Here is a 19,857-nt window from a genome sequence, read left to right as displayed (position 1 = left end):
TGGTCGTTGCGCATTTAATGATCTCTTATTTCTATAAAGTATAGTCTGTCTCAGACTTATTTTTTGCCCCCTTTAGTCTCTAAACCTTAGGCCAGCTCTTTAGGTATTTACTTTTTTTTTTTTTTTTTTTGCATCCTTTGGACCTCTGGAGTTTTGGCTTCAAATCAGGGATGTGTTTTGGGCAATTCCTTGGAGTGCTTGTGCTCCCCATCCTGTAGTTATGTTTATTCGTAGTCACCCTTAAGCCCCATTTCCTTGTACATTTCCTTTTTTTTTTTTTTTGCCTTCATAGAAAAGTTAGAACCACCCTCAACCCTTCCCCCAGACAATTGCTTCTAAAATAAGCCAGGTCATTAGAAGAAGTAGCGGAAGGGAGAGCTGACAGCAGAGTTGGGGCTCAGACCAAGCACACCAGCGTTAAAGCCACTGGGTGGGAGCAATGGCCTTTACACATCCACTTTCGTATCCTTCAAGGGCATCACTGTATTACCCTAAAATTAGCGATTTTCATAGTGAACATAATCAGAAAAAGTTTACCCTTGTGATACTGTAAAACGGAGATTGGCAAAGGGTGGCCCTTGAGTCAAATCCAGCCCATTCCTGTTTTTGTAGGGACTAACAAGGGTTTTTATATTTTTGAATGGCTACCTGCCTAATCTCTGTTTTTGCTTCTTGGCCCTCAGAGCCTAAAATATCTACAATTTGACCTGTTAAGAAAAAATGTTGCCTATCTCTGCCATAGAAATATTTTGAAGGCATGTACTACTATTGAACCATATGAAATTGTTAATATTCAGCTGTTTTTGACCTACAAAAATGCTGATTGCTTATGTGATGGTTTAGTTGCCACATCATGTCTGACTCTGTGACCCCATGGATTATAGCCCACCAGGCTCCTCTGGCCATGGAATTCTCCAGGCAAGAATACTGAAGTAGGTAACCATTCCCTTTTCCAGAGGATCTTCCCCACCCAGGGACTGAACCTAGGTCTCCTGCACTGCAGGCAGATTCTTTACCAACTGAGCCACGAGGGAAGCCTATGATTGCTTATGGTTCAGTCTGATATATTTCGAGGAAATTCTTCCTTTAAAATGGTTAAAATTTTAAAATGTGGGTTCTTGGGGCAGAAGAAGTGAATTACCTTAGGAAATTCACAAGTGTTGACCTGCTCATTTGGGCCAAGCCCAAGAGGGTGTGAGCCAGGCCTCGAGGACCATCAGTGTGCTGGGCCCCGGACTGCTCGCCTGCCCTGGCTCTCCTGCCCTCCCTTCTCTCCCACTCACAGTTGTGGACACTTCCCCCCTTTCTTAAGGAATTGCCATTTAAAAAGTTTCAACAGTATTAGGCACATATGATTATTTCTTTTGGCCTTCTCTCCTTGACTTCCTCTGTTCTCAGCAATGAAAGACATGGATTTTGTTTGTTCTTCTACTCTGTGCCAGTCGCTGTATCATGAAATTGCTAGAAATTCTTCGCTTCAAGGGGGATATGCTTTGAAAAGTTCATATTATCATCCTCACTTTACAGATGAGAAAACTGAGGCTTGAAGCAACAGAGTAACTCGACAGGGCAGAGTTGCAGTTTGAGCCCAGATTTACTGCCTTCTGCTTGTGTTCTTTCCTCCCGCCAGACTTTCTAGTGACCTGGTCATCACTTGGGTGATCACTTATTTAGATATTGTCCACTTATCTGTTCTCCACACCATATCTTTCAGTAATATGGTCTTAGAAGCCTAAAAGATTCAGCATCAAATGATGCTGGTATCTGTCTCAAATCTCCTTTTCTTATCCATTATTTGAACCCAGTAATTACAGGTAATCTGAAGGCCCTAAGAGAGAACTTCAGATAGAAAGAGTATAATAATATAGAAACAGCGCTTTAAAAATCATGCAAGTAATATATGTTTAATATAGAAATTTTTAATTTAATTTTTATTTTATATTGGAAGATAGTTGTTCTACAGTGTTGTGTTAGATTCTGGTGTACAGCAAAGTGAATCAGTTATACATATACATAAATCCATTCTTTTTCAGATTCTTTTCCCATGTAGGTAATTATAGAACATTGCATAGAGTTCCCTGTGCTCTACAGTATTATCTATTTTATATATAGCAGCATGTTCGACTGAAGCAATTTAGCAGCAGCATGTTTGTATTGATTATTTTATATATAGTAGTGTGTATGTGTTCCAGTACTCTTGCCTGGAAAATCCCATGGATGGAGGAGCCTGGTGGGCTGCAGTCCATGGGGTCACTAAGAGTCGGACATGACTGAGTGACTTCCCTTTCACTTTTCACTTTCATGCGTTAGAGAAGGAAATGGCAACCCACTCCAGTGTTCTTGCCTGGAGAATCCCAGGGACGGGGGAGCCTGGTGAGCTGCAGTCTATGGGGTCGCACAGAATCGGACACGACTGAAGTGACTTAGCAGCAGCAGCAGTATGTATGTGTTAATCCCAAATTCCTAATTTATCCCTCCCCCGCATCTTTCCCCTTTGGTAACTATAAGTTTGTTTTCTAAGTCTGTGAGTCTGTTCAGTTCAGTTCAGTCACTCAGTCGTGTCCGACTCTTTTCGACCCCATGAATTGCAGCACTGTTTTGTAAATAAGTCATTTGTACCAAATTTTTAGGTTCCACATATAAGTGATATATGATGTTTGTCTTTGTCTGACTAACTTCACTTAGCATGATAGGTTCATCCATGTTGTTGCAAATGGCATTATTTCATTCTTTTTTTTATAGCTGAGTAATGCATGGGTGCTTAGTTGTGTCCAAATCTTTGTGACCCTGTGAATTGCAGTCCACCAGACTCCTCTGTCCATGGAAGTTTCCAGACAAGAATACTGGAGTAGGTTGCCATTTCCTTCTCCAGGGGATGCTCTCAACCCAGGGATCAAACCCCTACCTCTTGCAACTCCTGCATTGGTAGGCAGATTCTTTGCCATTTCGCCAGCTGGGAAGCTCATGGCTGAGTAATATTCCATTGTATATACACATCATGTTTTCTTTAGCCATTCCTGTGCTGATGGACATTTTTGTTTCCATGTCTTGGCTATTGTAAATAGTTCTGCAGTGAACTTTGGGGTGCATGTATCTTTTAGAATTAGGGTTTTCTCTAGATATATGCCCTGAAGTGGGATTGCTGGATCATATAGTAACTCTGCTGCTGCTGCTACTGCTGCTAAGTCGCTTCGTGTCCGACTCTGTGCAACCCCATAGACGGCAGCCCACCAGGCTCCTCCGCCCATGGGATTCTCCAGGCAAGAACACTGGAGTGGATTGCCATTGCCTTCTCCGATAGTAACTCTAGTAGCCTTTAAGTCTTCAAAGCTTCAGCTTTCTCCACTGACTCTGATTTCCATTTTCAGTTCTGGCCCAGGGATTTATTTCTCATGATTTTGACTTGTTTTCTTTGTACTTAAAAAGTTGTTAGATCTTATTCAGTTTTGTCATCTTTGCTTACCATATTGACTATAAACTTTACCGCTGCAGTCTGATTAAAGGATTTTTAAGCCTTTTGAATCATCTGATTATAATCCCTATTTCCTTAGAACTTTAAATAGAAGTAGGAGTTAAATAAATATTACTTCAGCGGATGGGTGTTCTGCAGATCCTTTTACTCAGTTGCCTTGTACCTGAGTAACCACACTTGTGTAGTTTAGTGAGCTGCAGTCTCAATGATGGACACCTCATTCTTCGTGGAATACCACTTTCCGTGCACAGCTCGAAATCAGTAGGTTAGGCTGTAGATTGTCAGATGTTATGTGAACCAAAGCTGTGAAATTGTTTTATGAGGCCTGTCTCCTAGCAGTATTTTTAGGTTATTTATAAATATGGAAACATATTTCATGTCCTAGTAAGTAAGGGTCTATCTTGACTTTATGAGTAATAAAGAAAGGTTACTTCTATATATTTATCTTTCTCTGAAGAAGAATTGTCCAAACTTCAGTCGTCCAAGTTAAAAATCCTTTCTTTGTAGGTATTTTTCTTTTTTAAAAATCCTTCTCTAATCTGTTTCCTCCAAGCTAGAGATTTGAGGTCTTGTTTTGTTGTCATAAAAAAAAGTTCTCCTTTCACAAGGATGCTGTGGATCTAGTGCTTTCCTCTGCAGGAACAGGGAGAAGGGAATGAAGTAGCCTCATGTCAGGTCTTCAGTGGTAGGAGTCAACATCCTGGAAGGAAGCCCGCTTGGCGTCTGTGTTGGTTGCAGAAGGAGACTCTGAAAAACATGGCAGAATAGTTCTTGGAGAGCTGAGTGTGCGTCCCATTTCTCTTTCCAAACACTAGCTTTCTTGCAGCAAGGGGAACCTGTTGGTAGAGTGTAGTGAGTACCTGCATGTCTAGGATAACTGTAGGGGTTCTGAGCAGCCTTTTCCTCACACCCCATGTGAAGAGGATTGGGTTGGTGGGGATGGATAGCCTTCTGGCTACGTGGGCAGGCTTTGACTCAGGGAGAGATAAGAAGGGTGTGTTATCCTTGGGGAGGTGGCCACAGCACTCTGCTAGGGGAGTAACTGGGCGAAAATGTCCCAGCCAGACTGGGGCATTAAGACCCATCTTATGGGAGCTTCTGGAAAGGAAAGAAGAGAAATAAGCAACTTTATGGGGCAATTTTGAAGCCAAAGCAAATAGAATTGTTTTTCCAGGTTTCTTGGACATTTGCTCATTTGTGCAAATTTGACATTGTTCTTTGGGGAAGTGAACTTGGGTGAACTGAATGACGGTCATGAAAACCAGTGCATAATGAAACCCATAGAATTCTGAAAGGAATGACTTGGTATATATCAGACTCACAAGATAGGTCAGACTCACAAGTGTGTTGTTAGCATCTGTACCTTCTAGACCTTCCTTGTATGAGAATGTGGGTGGATGGATGGATAGATAATAGAGTATATAGAAATAGAAACTAGCAAGCTATTTGAATAGTCTGTTAAGAATGTTTTGTTAAAGCTATGTTTAGACTTTTTAGTCATTTTCTCTCTCTCAGTTTTATGGAAAATACTTAAATCCATGGGCTTACTCTTGATTTCTCCTTTGAGTTCTTTCTTGGGACTGTCCAATTATGAGAAGAAAAACAGTTGATCCCCGTCTCTTAGAGTACAAGAACATTCCTCAAAAAGCTTAAGTTACATATTGCTCATTTGGAGTTTGATACCAATAAATCCACCATGACTTGGCTAAATCATGCATATCTGCTACCATCTTATCCTTGTGACTGGGGCTTGGTTAGGGGTAAAGAGGGTTTCCTGAACATCAGCAGATAGAAGAGTTTTTTTTTTTTTTTTTTAAAGTCACTGTTTTTCACACTGAAGGGTCCAATTTAAGCAAAACTTTGTCACTCAGTTGTGTCCAACTCTTTGCAGCCCCATGGACTGCAGCCCCCTAGGTTCCTTTGGCCATGGGATTCATCATCCAGGTATACTGGAGTGGGTAGCCATTTACTTCTCCAGGGACTCTTCCAGACCCAAGGATGGAACCTGGGTCTCCCGTGTTATAGGCAAATTCTTTAGCATCTGAGTCACCAAAGTAGACTTCTCTTTTTTTTTTTCTGGTTGAGTGACAGAGTGGAGTTAAGACTGGACAGGTGATCAGAGCCAGTCAACAGATGCACTGATGCTACACCTGCTGCACTCCTAAATGCTGTGCTGGCTTTTCTGGAGGGTTGAGAACAGTTACATATGGTCCTTAAAGAGTTGATGTTTTCATAGGCAGACATGACTAAAGGTAGTAACTGCATCGGGTAGACTCAAATTGTGTGATGTAGCAATTTAGAGGAGAGGAAGGCTAGTAAAGATATGTGTAATCAGTGAAGTTCAAGATCTAAAAATCAAATGTAGAGAACATCTTTCTCCGATCAGACACAAAGGTTTGGGAATAGGTCTGATTCTGATCATGTAGATGGCAGAGCAGCTATGGGATTGCGGGTGCCATGGGTGGCATTTGAAGGGCATGTGAAATGGGATATCGTCACACAGTACAGGTCCATTGGAGTGCATAGCCTGGTGAGAACAAAGCACGTTCATAATAATGCCTATTTTTGTTACTATTGATGACTGACACTTAAATAGCCAGACACTATTCTGAGCACTTCAGGTGTGTTCTTGTAATCCTCCAACAAGTCTCTGTGACATAGATGCTACTGTTATCACTCAGTTACAGACAAGGACACTGAGGCACAGATGAGATAAGTAACTTATTTAAGGTTACATAGTAAGTGGTATAGTTGGGATTTGAACTCCAGAGTCAAGCTCCTGGGTGTGTGCTCTTAACCACTGTGCTGCCTGCTCTGGTCAATGTGAGAGTAGGAAAGGGTTACAAGCAAGAGATGTTATTGGTGAGAGAGAGAATTCCAGGGTCCAGATTGCAGAGGAGCAGGTTCTGAGGATGCCATGTCTGTTTGGTGGCCACATGGAGGTGTTGGGCTTCCCTGGTGGCTCAGTGGTAAAGAATCCACCTGCTAAAGCAGGAGATGCGTTTGATCCCTGGGTCAGGAAGATCCCCTGGAGAAGGGAATGGCAACCCACTCCAGTACTGGAAAATCCCATGAACAGAGGAGCTTGTGAGGCTACAGTCCATGGGGTTGCAAAGGGTCAGACATGACTGAGTGATTAAACCACCAGCTGGAGTGTTAGCGATGCAGACGGGAGTTAGAGGTCAGCCGCATCAGCCCGTCCTAGAAGCAGGGGCAGAGGAAGCGGTCTGGAGCACTTGCTGGATGCTGGGCTCTGAGGCTACAGCCCTGAATAAGGTGGGTAAGGTCACCATTCCCTGGGAACTTCCATTCATCCTGGTGATGGAGACAGAGAGTGGAGAAGCTACCTGACAGGGAACATAATTATGGACTGTGGGACATACTGTGGAGGAGTCAGTAGCATGATGGAGAGTTAGTGAGCAGGGCCCACGTGACATGGAGTGACATAGGGAAAGATGTTCCTGAAGAAGTGGCATTTGATCTGTGATCTGAAGGAGGGGACGAGCCTAGCCACGTGGATAATGAGAAAAGCCCAGTGCAGGCTGTGGGAGTACAGACAGTTCAAGGGGTAGAAAGGGAGTCTGCGTGGGCCCGGCATAGGAGCGTGGTGGACTTGGTGGGGTATGAGGATGGGGAAGGAGGCGGGGCTAAAGCAGACTCTAGGGCCTTGGTGAGGGGTTTAGATCATTTCCTCAGAGCAGTGGGAACCCACTGAACATTAAATTGATGGGTGGCCTGGTCCCATGGGAGATCCAGGGGGGTAAACAGATGCACCTGTTTGACCAGGCAGGGGAAGGGGGGAGGCTGAGAGCAGAGGAGAAGTAAGGTGGGGAAAGAACATTTAGAATGCTTTTCCCTCATCTGGTACCTTGAGCATTTGAGCTGCAGCTAATATGGCTTTTCTGGCTGGGGGAAGATGAACCCCACCTGAGATAAAGCTTTTTAGTGTTTGGGTTGTGATCAGGCTTCACAACAGCAAGACTTGATGGCTACATTTTAGCCTTTTCACTGCCAATTTATACCTGCTTACATACAGGGAGAAATTCCAAAGCATACAAACCTAAAGATGAGACAGTTTTTGTTTGTTTGCTTTTATATAGGCCTTGAATTTATAAAATTCAAATTTACTTTATATGTAGTAGACGCTTTTGGTGTGGGGAGCAGAAGACACTTTGGAAATATTGTAATTAATTACCTTCTCTAGTCCATGAATGACTTTCTTGTTTCTGGGATGGAGACTCAAAATGGAGATGCAATTAATTGCTCACTCACTCAGTACCTGTATCCTGCTCCATTTTCACTATTAGAACCTGGATTTAATTCAGGGTGGTGTGGTGATCAGCCTCAGACACATGCCAGTTCTGACTCCTGACTTCTGAGCATTCCTTGTAGCCAATGTTGGCCATGTGACCTAGTCCTGGTCAATGGGACCTGAGAATTATTCCACTGGGATGGGGATGGGATTTTTGAGAAAGACTTACTGTTCTGCTGAAACCTGACAAATGAGCCTGTCTGTACCATCCCTTGCTTTCCTCTGCTTTCTGCCTCAAGTGCTGATAAGACGTGTGAGTGCACAGCAACCCTTATGTCGCCACAAGGTAACAAGCAGAAAGGAAAAGCCAAGAGCTTCACAAAGATACCTGCTCTGACATTGTTCTTGTCGAACCAACACTAGCAGCCCTGAGCCTTCCCACCACTTCCAGTGTGTTGAATCCAATGTTTGTTAGGTTTCTGATACTTGAAGGTGAACTCAGTGCTAACTGAAGCAAATATGAAGACGTGGTGTTATCAGCTTTGTCCCGTGCACTGTGACAGCTGTATAACTCCCCTTGATATTCAGTATGACCTTTAGCCTATGGGAAAACAGTTTCTGAAAAGGAAATTTTAACTTCTATTAAAAGTTTGAAAGTGATGAGTTGTGGCCTTAGAAATATAATTTTCAAAATAAATGAACTTGTCTGTGTGAGCCTGCTGCAGCAGGTATCACGGAGCCATACTTCATGGCCAGTATCTTCCTTATGGTCTTTTTTATGATGCTCTTAGTCAGTGTTCTGGTGAACTACATTGTGTGTATTTATGGCTTTGTAGGAAACTATAATAGTACTAGAGGTAATAGCATAAATAGTCTGATTTCTTAAAAATGTGAAGCTCCAACAGGCTTTATTGGATTTCAGGGTAATGGTCTTATTAAATTCTCTGCTGCTTTTCAAACTTTTTTATGGCTAAGTTCCACCCTGGTGGTTTCAAGAAATTTGGGGGCTGTTCTGTATTTATATGGGGAAAAAAAAAAAAAACACTTCCTCTGGAATTTTCGATTGCTGAATTGAAGGATAGGGGAAATAATTTGGATTTTATTTTTAACTGTCTTGGCCTTTGGGTGTAGCACGTTGTTTTCCATGGGGAAAATAGAAATGGCTCTCTGGTATGCATCATGGAGAATAATATAAAGTATAAAATGAAATTGTATTCTAAGCAGTTAGGAAAAAAAGGGACTGTAAGTCATAGGGTCGTCAAATTATAACCGGAAAGGAGTTTTAGACATCATCTAATAAAATCCCACTCTTTTCATAACCTTAGAACTTGACCTATAACAATTAGTCATTCATTTAAAAAATAATAATACATGTGGTTACCCTGTGCACCCTCTTCTTTAATGAAAGATTTCCCCAAAGAAACAAGGAAACAGTGTTTGTGTAATCCAAGGGCCTTCAGAAGAAGGGTTTTTAAGCCATCTGTTCTGACTTCTTCATTTTACAGATAGGAAACTGAAGCCCAGAGAGGACGAAGGTTGTTTCTTTCAGGTGGACTAGAAAGGATTAATAACTCTTGGGCAGGTAGGATCAGGACCATGAAACTTTCTAGACTCTAACATCTTCAGTGCTGTATGTTGGACTCCAGATGGCAGATAGATGACCTTGGGTGAGTTTGCTTTTGGGCTCATCCTTAAGGGCTGGTGAGGGCTTGACAGGCACTGGTGGGAGGCAGGGAGTCCCAGGCAGAGCACTGGTAGGAGCCTGGGGGTGGATGATTTCAGGCAGTTTAGGAAAGAGTGCAGAGCCCAGTCTGGCAGCCCTTTGGGGCCATGCGGTAGAGGAGATCAGGGACAAGTTCAGGCCAGTTTGGGCCAGTGCATGGAGTACCTCGAGAGCCCATCAGTGGAGTGGGGATTGTATTTGGGAGCCAGTGGGGTGCTCTTAAAATAATACTGATGATGATAATAGCTAACACTGACATAGCCCTGACTCTACCACCAGCATTCTGAGTACTTCACCTGCCCTCGCCTGTTTAATTCCCACTAGAAGCCTTTGATAATAGGCACTCTCATCTCCATTTTACACTTGAGGAAACTGAGGCACTGGGAGGTTAGATGACTTAACCCAAAGAGACACTGATGGGAGGACGTGATGGAGACAGGATTCAAACCCATGTCTGGCCCTAGAGTCCTACTTTTAATCGCTGGGAATGTGGTCTGGTGGTGATAAAGGGGATGAATTCTCTTCAGAAGATGGATCGGTAGCAGGGGGCAGGAGGACTGGAATGAGGGCAGAAGGGCGATCAGGGGATGATTGAAGGCTTCCAGGAGAGTAATAAAAGCTTGGTGTGGAAATGAAAGGAGGAGAATTCCAGGAGCTTCTGAGATGGATCAGTGGTGCCAGGTCCCCAATTGCATACGGGGGCTGGGCAGGGACAGAGTCACAGATGACTGAGATATTGCTTGGCTGTCTGCCTAACTGGATCAGGGAGATTGAGAAGGAGATTTGATGGGAAGGTGATGATTTATTTGTGCAGAGCCCTCTTTTCTCACTGGTAAAACTGTCTGGGGAAAAAGATCCCTAAAATGTTAGTGTGTCCAAACAAATGTCAGAGTTTATGTACCCTCCCGAGCTCATCGGTATTAGCCTGGTTTTGGGTTCACAGTAGGTCTAAGCGGTTATTTTTAATTCACTTCGTGACCTTCACAGTTCTGAGGCTGCTTGTCCTCTTCCCAGTGTAATAATATTGGGTGGGAGAACAGGAGAGATGATGGGTGGGGGTCACCTTTGTTTCAGCTTCTCTGGAAGTGATCTTTGCCTTCCGCTTTCCTGTCTGCCCTTAGGTTTTGATGGGAGGGTGGGTCACGGCTGGAGATGGAGGAGGCGGTGGTGTTCCTTTGTGAATGGGCATCCGGAGTTGGGAGGAACGCCCTGTTCTGGTCTCCGTCCACGGGTCAGGGCTGAGAGCAGTGTTCTTTCCTCCTCCTTTCTGAGAAAGGCCATCGTGGCCAGGCAGGTCTTCTCTGAGACCTCTACTGCAGGTCCCAGCTGAAGGCCCCAGTGCCCCCTTCTGGGGACAGCAGCTGTTGAAAGATCAGTGGCTGATACCCTTGTAGGAAAAAAAAAAAAATCCTAAAGTGGATGAAAGAACATGGCAGTTGCCATTTGGCTTTCTGTTTCATCACCGTTTCTGCAGTTTGGGGCGTTTTCTTCTCCTTTTCTTCATCTCCTCCCTCCCTCTCTTCCTCCTCCTTTCCTTCCCTCTATCATTCCTTCATCCTTCTTTCCCCTTCTAATCAGAGGAGTTGCTAATTGTGCTGGGTCAGTAAGTGTGATTGGCATCTATTGTATTTGATTTTGGTTTTCCATCTTGATTTCCCAGGGAAAGGTAACCCTGGCAAGTCAGATAAGCATTGGGTGTATGTGGAATTTATACAGTGTGCACTGTTCAGGGTCTGGCTGTAAGGGGAAGATGAAGGGACCAGAAGACTGGGCTGTCCCTGTCCTCAAGCCCCTTAAAAACCTTACAGAGGCAGGATGCATATGTGAGTTCCAAGTCCAGTCTAGTCATTCATGAAAAGTCCATGCATAGGTTCTCTTGTCTCTCATCTGTAAAATGGAGGAGGTAACATTTGTATCAAAAGGGTGTTGTGATGCACAAATGGAACAGCATTTCTGAATACTGAGCTCTTCTCTTATCTCTCTGTTCTCATCCAATTAAAGTTTTCTGGATTGTACCTTAGAATGATCCCAAAAATGCTGGAGGGAGACGAGGGAATCTAAGTATTATGTTAAACTGCTTTGTGCATGTTTATTTCACTTCTGTCTGGTAACCACGTTTTTACTGTTCATATTTTCAAGATGAGCGAGCTGAAGGTCAGAGAGGTTATAAACAAAGCAGCATCACTGCTGGCTTCAGATGTGACCTGGAGCATTTACTCAGTACTTTGCTGCCTGTTACCTCATCTATGGGCTTCCCAGGTGGCACTAGTGGTAAAGAACCCACCTGCCAGTTCAGGAAACACAAGAGACATAGGTTCAGTCCCTCAGTGGGGAGGATCCCCTCGAGGAGGGCCTGGCAACCCACTCCGGTATTTCTGCCTGGAGAACCCCATGGACAGAGGAGCCTGGTGGGCTACAGTCCAAAGCGTCGCAAAGAATTGGACACGATTGAAGCAGCTTAGCACACACGCATGCTCCTCATCTGTAAAACGGGGGTGATAACAATTTCCTCCTCACTGTGTGGTTTTAAGGATTTAAGTGGTTAATATATTTGTCTTAAAACAATGCCTGGTAAATAGTCAGTGTGATAAAAGTACTAGAAATTACTCAGTTTCCAAATCTCTTCTAAGCCACTCAATGGTGAAATCAAGATTGACTCATATGCATTATGTGTTGAAATGGGATTAAATTACAGTTTTTGAAATGTAGAGCAGATTTGGTTTTCATGGGGAGAGATTGGGGAAGTGATGCAAGAACCATCAGGAAAAGTCCAAAGGAGAGACGGGGAAGGATTTCAAGAATTCAGGGAGAAAGAGAGCTCCAGAGATTATGAGGAGACAGGTCAGGAGGAAAGCTCTATGTTGCTTTTGTTTGGCGGGGGGAAAGGAGCCATTTCTTAATGGTTTGGTTAAGACATTCACCTTATCCTGGAACCAGCAGGTGAGCGATCAATAAACTCTGTAAATGGGACCTTTGGAGTCGCTGCTTCACCAGCTTCCTCTTTTCACTTTCTGGAAGAGGCAGTAAGTAGACTATTAAGCTAAGGATTCTACAATCAGTAGATCAGGCTTGGAGCCTGAGCTCTGTAGCTTATTAGCTACATGGTGTTTTGCAAGTTTTCTAACCTTGATGTAGCTCCATGTCCTTTCAAAAAGAGAATACTGGTATTTCTACCTCCTAGGGCTTGTGAGTCTGAGAACAGTAGGGCATGGTATGTATGTGTAGCTCAGAGGAGACCTTCAACAATTGCTGGTTACTTAATGTTACCCAGTGCTTAATATTATTCTTGGAGCTTTGGTTAGAAATTCAGGCTCATTAGGCAAACCATACATGGTGGCATTTAGGGGCACAGCCTGTTCTGGATGAACCCCAGCCAAAACCATAAAAGACCTTGGCTCTTATCACTCTCAGTCAAGAATATGACATGGAATCTTGAGTTGCCTTTGGGGTATACTTTTATCTGCCTCTCCTTCCCCTCAAAAAAGTGTGTTAGAGCTTAGAAGAGAACAGAAATGGACATAGTCTCTTCTTCTACTGAGTTCAAAATACCTGAACCCTCATTTCCCTTCTGCTGATTTTGGTGTGTGTGTTGTTGTTGCGTGGGGTCTTTGCTACTGCAAAAGCTGCGGCAGGTGGGGGCTGCGCTGGTCGCAGCGCGTGGGCCCCTCCCTGTGGGGGCTTCTCTCGTTCTGGATCACGGGCTCTAGGGCTCAGGGGCTCAGTAGTTGCAGCTCTCAGGCTCTAGCGCACACGCTCAGTAGTTGTGGCGTATGGGCTTAGTTGCTCCACAGCCTGTCAAATCTTCCCAGACCAGGGATCAAACCCATGTCCCCTGCATTGCCAGGCGGATTCCCATCCTCTGTACCGTCAGGGAAGCCCCTTTCCTCTGATTTTTAATTCGCAACAATACCCTACAGTGGGACTTTGATGTTTAGCAGTTGAGACAAAAATCTCATTATAAACTGATAATTTTGCGCTATAGTCTTTGTTAAACAGATTTTCCTCGTTACTTCCTTTGTTCTCACTACTATGAATAATGGGCTTCTCTAAAAAATAAAATAACAGGTGACAAAGTGAACTAGATTCCTCAGAATCACAAGTCAAGATGTCAAATCCCATGTGTCCTGACTCCCTATTCCAGGGTTCTTTCAACAAGGTCACAGTCCCCCTCCAGCCTCGCTCTTGCCTCTGTTAATAGGGCTGCCAGGGTGTTCCACACTGTCTAGAAGGCAGTTAGCCTTGGAATGGCTTCCCTTTCTGATGTAGGCATTACCAAATGACCTGAGTCAGCTCTGTCAGGAAACTTGAAATCCTTTCTTCCAAAACTCACTCATTCTGTTTCAGATGAAATCATTTTCCTTGGCCAATTTAACAAGATCCTTGCTCTTTCGTTTCCTTTAATTATCTTGTTTAAAAAAAAAAAAAGAAAAAGAACTGGAGAAGACCATCTGCTTTATGAGACAGTTCATCTCTTATGTTTTCTCTAATAGATATATGAAGGCCCAGTTAAGCAAATTACGTCTCCATCTCATTCTTGTTTGGGATTGTCCCGTTTGGTGCTTTGCTGTCTCTGCCATCGGCATTTCTCGGGTGCATATTTGGCATGGCTTGGAGTGTGGATTTATGAAAAGATGTTATCTTTGTTCCGTGAACTGCAGGCGCTGTGAGCCATTTCTATATAGTGCCAAACTATCACAACAGGGTTCTTTGCTTTTTTAATCCCTTCCTCTCACCACGAGAAGTTCTATTAACATGTTTTCTGAGATGCAGAGTAAAATCTGTCAAATATAGCATGGAAAGCAGATGGGTGGTGGCTGTCTTCCTTTTCACAAACTCTAAACTTGTCTTCCTTAGTAAAACTTAGCCTTATCACCGTTTACCCCAGAGCCTTCGTTTATGAATAGGAGACATAGGTAGTGCAGGTAGGGGGCTGGGCTGGGCTGCTGCTGCTTTACATATTTATTTTTAAATGTATATGATATGTGGGTGGCTCAGTGGTAAAGAGTCTGCCCACCAAGCAAGAGACACAAGAGGCATGAGTTCAATCCCTGGATTAGGAAGATCCCCTGGAGTAGGAACTCACTCCAGTATTCTTGCCTGGAAAATTCAGTGGACAGAGGAGCCTGGAGGGTTATAGTCCAGTCCATAGGGTCAACAAAGAGTTGGACACAACTGACCGACTGAGCACACTCATATATCTTCGTGTACACACTTTATTTCTTTCAAATTGAAGATAACTCTTTTGCTCTGAATATGAAAATGCTTCATACTCATCATAAAAAAATTTACACAAATCAGCAACATATGAAACAGGAGAAGACACTTTCCTAAATCCTGCCACCCAGAGATTACTGCTGTTAACATTTTGATGAACTTGTCTAATCATTCCTTGATGAACTACTTATTAACTTTGCCAGTCTTCTGTACTTACATGAAATTTTATAAAACATTAAGAAGATTAAGTCCTATACAGACTTAACATTAAAAAAAAGGAACACAGTGAACACAGTAATATCTTATAGATTATGAGAAGGTGCCAAAATGGTATGCTTAAAAAAATAAAACTAATACATTATTTCAGAGTAAAAGAGATTATTAAAAAATGATATAAAACATGACAGAACAGCAATTGAATTAGAAAAATCCCAGACAAAATGACAGAGCTCAAAGAATTTGAAATTTTAAAAAATCACTTTAGGAATAAATTCTAAGTTAGGACACAAAATCAAGTAAATACCACAAGTACTGACCTAAGAGAAATCAAAGGTGAGAATTCTAGGGTGAAAAGGAGAAAGAAGTTAAAAATTGAAAGGAAATGAACAAAGAAATAAAATTTGGAAAAAGGTGACAAATATTAAAAATAGGAAAAGAAGATTGACTATACCATAATAGGAAAAGAAAACTGAAGTGAGGGAAAAAATACTGAGTTTCAAGAGGAAAACAGCAACAGAAAACTAGCTTGTTCTCAGACTTTTTGACTGAAACTCTTCATGTTGGAAGAAAATGGCATAACATTTTAAGGTCTTCTAAGAAAAGACGAAAGCCTGTACTTTAAAAAAAACACACAAACATTTATCTATTTATTTATTTATTTGGCAGCACCAGGGCTTAGTTGCAGCCTGTGAACTCTGTAACTGTGGCATGTGAGATCTAGTTCCCTGACCAGGAATGAAAACCGGGCCCCCTGTGTCAGCAATGAGGAGTCTTAGTCACTGGACCACCAGGAAGTCCTGTGAGCCTATACTTTTTAAGTTGATCAAAATTGACTTGCACATGTAAAGAACACTGACATTACTTTCAGGCGCAACAAGTGAGAAGAGGAAATAATTGTTCCTATGAACACTTCCTAAGGAATCTCCTGAAGAGTTAATCTCCTGAATAACTGGTGAGATATAACATGAGCCTGAACATCTCAAGATAATAGCTATCAAGGACATTATCAAAGATTATTAGGACCATGTCAAAAGGTCTCAGAAGCCAACTTGAAGAGGCTTCTACTGGCATGGGGCAATTAGAGCTTCAGGAATAAGAATTGCAAATATATTTAAATCTGTGAGGGTCGGTGATAAGAAAAAAAAATTACTGGTTACCTGAGGTTAATGGGACACCTATTCATTGTCTGAAAAGTAGTCAAGAACCAAATGTGTACTCTGCCTTTCTTATATGAACGGATCACTGGATAACCACAGAATAGGTGAGGGGAAAGTGAAAGTGAAGTTGCTTAGTCGTATCTTTGCGACTCCATGGACGGTAGCCTACCGGGCTCCGTGGTCCATGGGATTTTCCAGGCAAGAATACTGGAGTGGGCTGCCATTTCTTTCTCCAGGGGATCTCCCCAACCCAGGGATCAAACCTGGGTCTCCTGCATTGCAGACAGACACTTTACCATCTGAGCCACTAGGGAAATCCAGGTGAGGGGAGGCATTTCCTAAATTTTTTTCCACCAGCAAATGCCCCGTCAATTTAACAGATTTGGGCACTGAGCGACAATGGCTTCTAACGTTAGAAAATCAGATATCGTGTGTTTCCTAATGAAAGATCATACAACCAAATGGATTGAATCTCAGTTTTTTTCAAGCCTTTGAATCCAGCTGCCAATTTGCAGGAAATTCAGAGGGTTAAGGACATGTTCACCTGCACCATAGATATGCAGCCATCAGAATTCATACTGTGGAAACGCCATAGCTCAAATGCCCAGATTCTCTAAGGATAAATTATAAGATAAAGATGATGGGGGACATAGACTATAACCCACCAGGTTCCTCTGTCCATGGAATTCTCCAGGTGAGAATACTGAAGTAGGTTGCCATTCTCTTCTCCCGGGGATCTTCCCAACACAGGGATTAAATCTAGGTCTCCTACATCGCAAGAGAATTCTTTAAAATCTGAGTCACCAGAAAAGCCCTGATGGGGGATATAGAATCACTTAAAATTACTTAAAATACATGTCACATTTTTTAAAAAAATGGATAAGAATTAACTGTATTGACCAGGGTTGTAACCTTGGGTAATGACATCATTAAAAAAAACACAAGATTGCTGTGGCCAAAACTTCCAAAACTATGTTGAATAGTAATGGTGAAAGTGGGCACCCTTGTCTTGTTCCTGACTTTAGAGGAAATGCTTTCAATTTTTCACCATTGAGGATAATGTTTGCTGTGGGTTTGTCATATATAGCTTTTATTATGTTGAGGTATGTTCCTTCTATTCTGCTTAGAGTTTTTATCATAAATGGGTGTTGAATTTTGTCAAAGGCTTTCTCTGCATCTATTGAGATAATCATATGGTTTTTGTTTTTCAATTTGTTAATGTGGTGTATTACATTGATTGATTTGCGGATATTGAAGAATCCTTGCATCCCTGGGATAAAGCCCACTTGGTCATGGTGTATGATCTTTTTAATGTGTTGTTGGATTCTGATTGCTAGAATTTTGTTTAGGATTTTTGCAGAATCAATATAGTGAAAATGAGTATACTACCCAAAGCAATTTATAGATTCAATGCAATCCCTATCAAGCTACCAACAGTATTCTTCACAGAGCTAGAACAAATAATTTCACAATTTGTATGGAAATACAAAAAACCTCGAATAGCCAAAGCGATCTTGAGAAAGAAAATGGAACTGGAGGAATCAACCTACCTGACTTCAGGCTCTACTACAAAGCCACAGTTATCAAGACAGTATGGTACTGGCACAAAGACAGAAATATAGATCAATGGAACAAAATAGAAAGCCCAGAGATAAATCCACGCACATATGGACACCTATCTTTGACAAAGGAGGCAAGAATATACAATGATTAAAGACAATCTCTTTAACAAGTGGTGCTGGGAAATCTGGTCAACCACTTGTAAAAGAATGAAACTAGAACACTTTCTAACACCATATACAAAAATAAACTCAAAATGGATTAAAGATCTCAACGTAAGACCAGAAACTATAAAACTCCTAGAGGAGAACATAGGCAAAACACTCTCTGACATACATCACAGCAGGACCTCATGACCACCTCCCAGAATATTGGAAATAAAAGCAAAAATAAACAAATGGGACCTAATTAAACTTAAAAGCTTCTGCACATCAAAGGAAACTATTAGCAAGGTGAAAAGACAGCCTTCAGAATGGGAGAAAATAATAGCAAATGAAGCAACCGACAAACAACTAATCTCAAAATATACAAGCAACTCCTACAGCTCAACTCCAGAAAATAAACGACCCAATCAAAAATGGGCAAAGAACTAAATAGACATTTCTCCAAAGAAGACATACAGATGGCTAACAAACACATGAAAAGATGCTCAACATCACTCATTATCAGAGAAATGCAAATCAAAACCACTATGAGATACCATTTCACACCAGTCAGAATGGCTGCGATCCAAAAGTCTACAAATAATAAATGCTGGAGAGGGTGTGGAGAAAAGGGAACCCTCTTACACTGTTGGTGGGAATGCAAACTAGTACAGCCACTATGGAGAACAGTGTGGAGATTCCTTAAAAAACTGGAAATAGAACTGCCTTATGATCCAGCAATCCCACTGCTGGGCATACACACTGAGGAAATCAGAGGGGAAAAAGACACGTGTACCCCAATATTCATCACAGCACTGTTTATAATAGCCAGGACATGGAAGCAACCTAGATGTCCATCAGCAGATGAATGGATAAGAAAGTGGTGGTACATATACACAATGGAGTATTACTCAGCCATTAAAAAGAATACATTTGAATCAGTTCTAATGAGGTGGATGAAACTGGAGCCTATTATACAGAGTGAAGTAAGCCAGAAAGAAAACACCAATACAGTACACTAACGCATATATATGGAATTTAGAAGATGGTAACGATAACCCTGTATACGAGACAGCAAAGAGACACTGATGTATAGAACAGGCATGGACTCTGTGGGAGAGGAGAGGGTGGGAAGATTTGGGAGAATGGCATTGAAACATGTGAAATGTCATGTATGAAACGAGATGCCAGTCCAGGTTCAATGCACGATGCTGGATGCTTGGGGCTGGTGCACTGGAAATTTTTTTTTTTTATTTAAAAAAAAGAAAAAAAAAGAATACTGGAGTGGGTTGCCATTTCCTTTTCCAGGGGATCTTCCTATCCAGGGATCAAACCCAGATCTCCCACATTGCAGGCAGACAAGTGAGCCATCAGGAAGCCCAAAATAGCATAGAGTTACATGTAATTAAATAGGCATTTTTAGCAAATGGACTGATTTTCTGAGAATGGTTCAGATATAATTTCAGCTGTCTAGTGGGTCATAATGATTTACATGGCAAATGAAACTAATGTGGGCTTAAGTAATATGATTAAACCAGTCTTTCTGGATCACTCTTTTCATTTTAAACTGCCCCGAACCCTCCCCACCACACAAGCCAGAAGTGAGAGGTATTTACAGAATTTTAGGAGTGGAAATGATCCTACTGTTGTTGGTACTTGTTTATACAGGATTGTTCATATTAAACCAGACTTAAACTCTACATACAAGACTTCCACAGAGGAGCTCAACATGGCAGAGTAGAGGATATGGAGCTCACTTCCCTTCAGATATATATATAAAAAATACATCTATATGTGGAGCACTCACAGAATATCCACTGAAGCTACAGACCTCATACAACCAAAGCTGCAAGAAAGATCCCACATTACTGAGTAGGATGAAGAAGGAAAAAAGAGGAAGAATGGGAGGAAACTGCCCCTGTGGAGCTGTGAAGTAAGAAAGGTTCCATCACTCTGGCTGGAGATCTGCTGAGATAGTAAGGGAGCTTCCGAGGCTGGAGAGGAGAGAGTTCGAGCTTGCCTGCAGTCCTTCAGGGTAGAGGAACACCAACATAGGAAAAAAAAAAAAAGGAAAGATAAAAAAAAGAAAAAAATAAAAAATAAAAAAAACACAAGAA

General features: G+C 42.1%; 1 protein-coding gene across 16 annotated transcripts in view; it reads left to right on the top strand.

The window, feature by feature from the left end:
* Window positions 1-19,857, top strand: part of APBB2 (amyloid beta precursor protein binding family B member 2) — a 382,829-nt gene that overhangs the window by 144,929 nt on the left and 218,043 nt on the right. The gene's annotated exons all lie outside the window — the stretch shown is intronic.

The sequence above is a fragment of the Bos javanicus genome, chromosome 6, assembly GCF_032452875.1.
Source record: "Bos javanicus breed banteng chromosome 6, ARS-OSU_banteng_1.0, whole genome shotgun sequence".
NCBI classification, from domain to species: domain Eukaryota; kingdom Metazoa; phylum Chordata; class Mammalia; order Artiodactyla; family Bovidae; genus Bos; species Bos javanicus.
The sequence above is the reverse complement of the archived record's forward strand: the minus strand, read 5'-3'. Positions and strand labels throughout refer to the sequence as shown.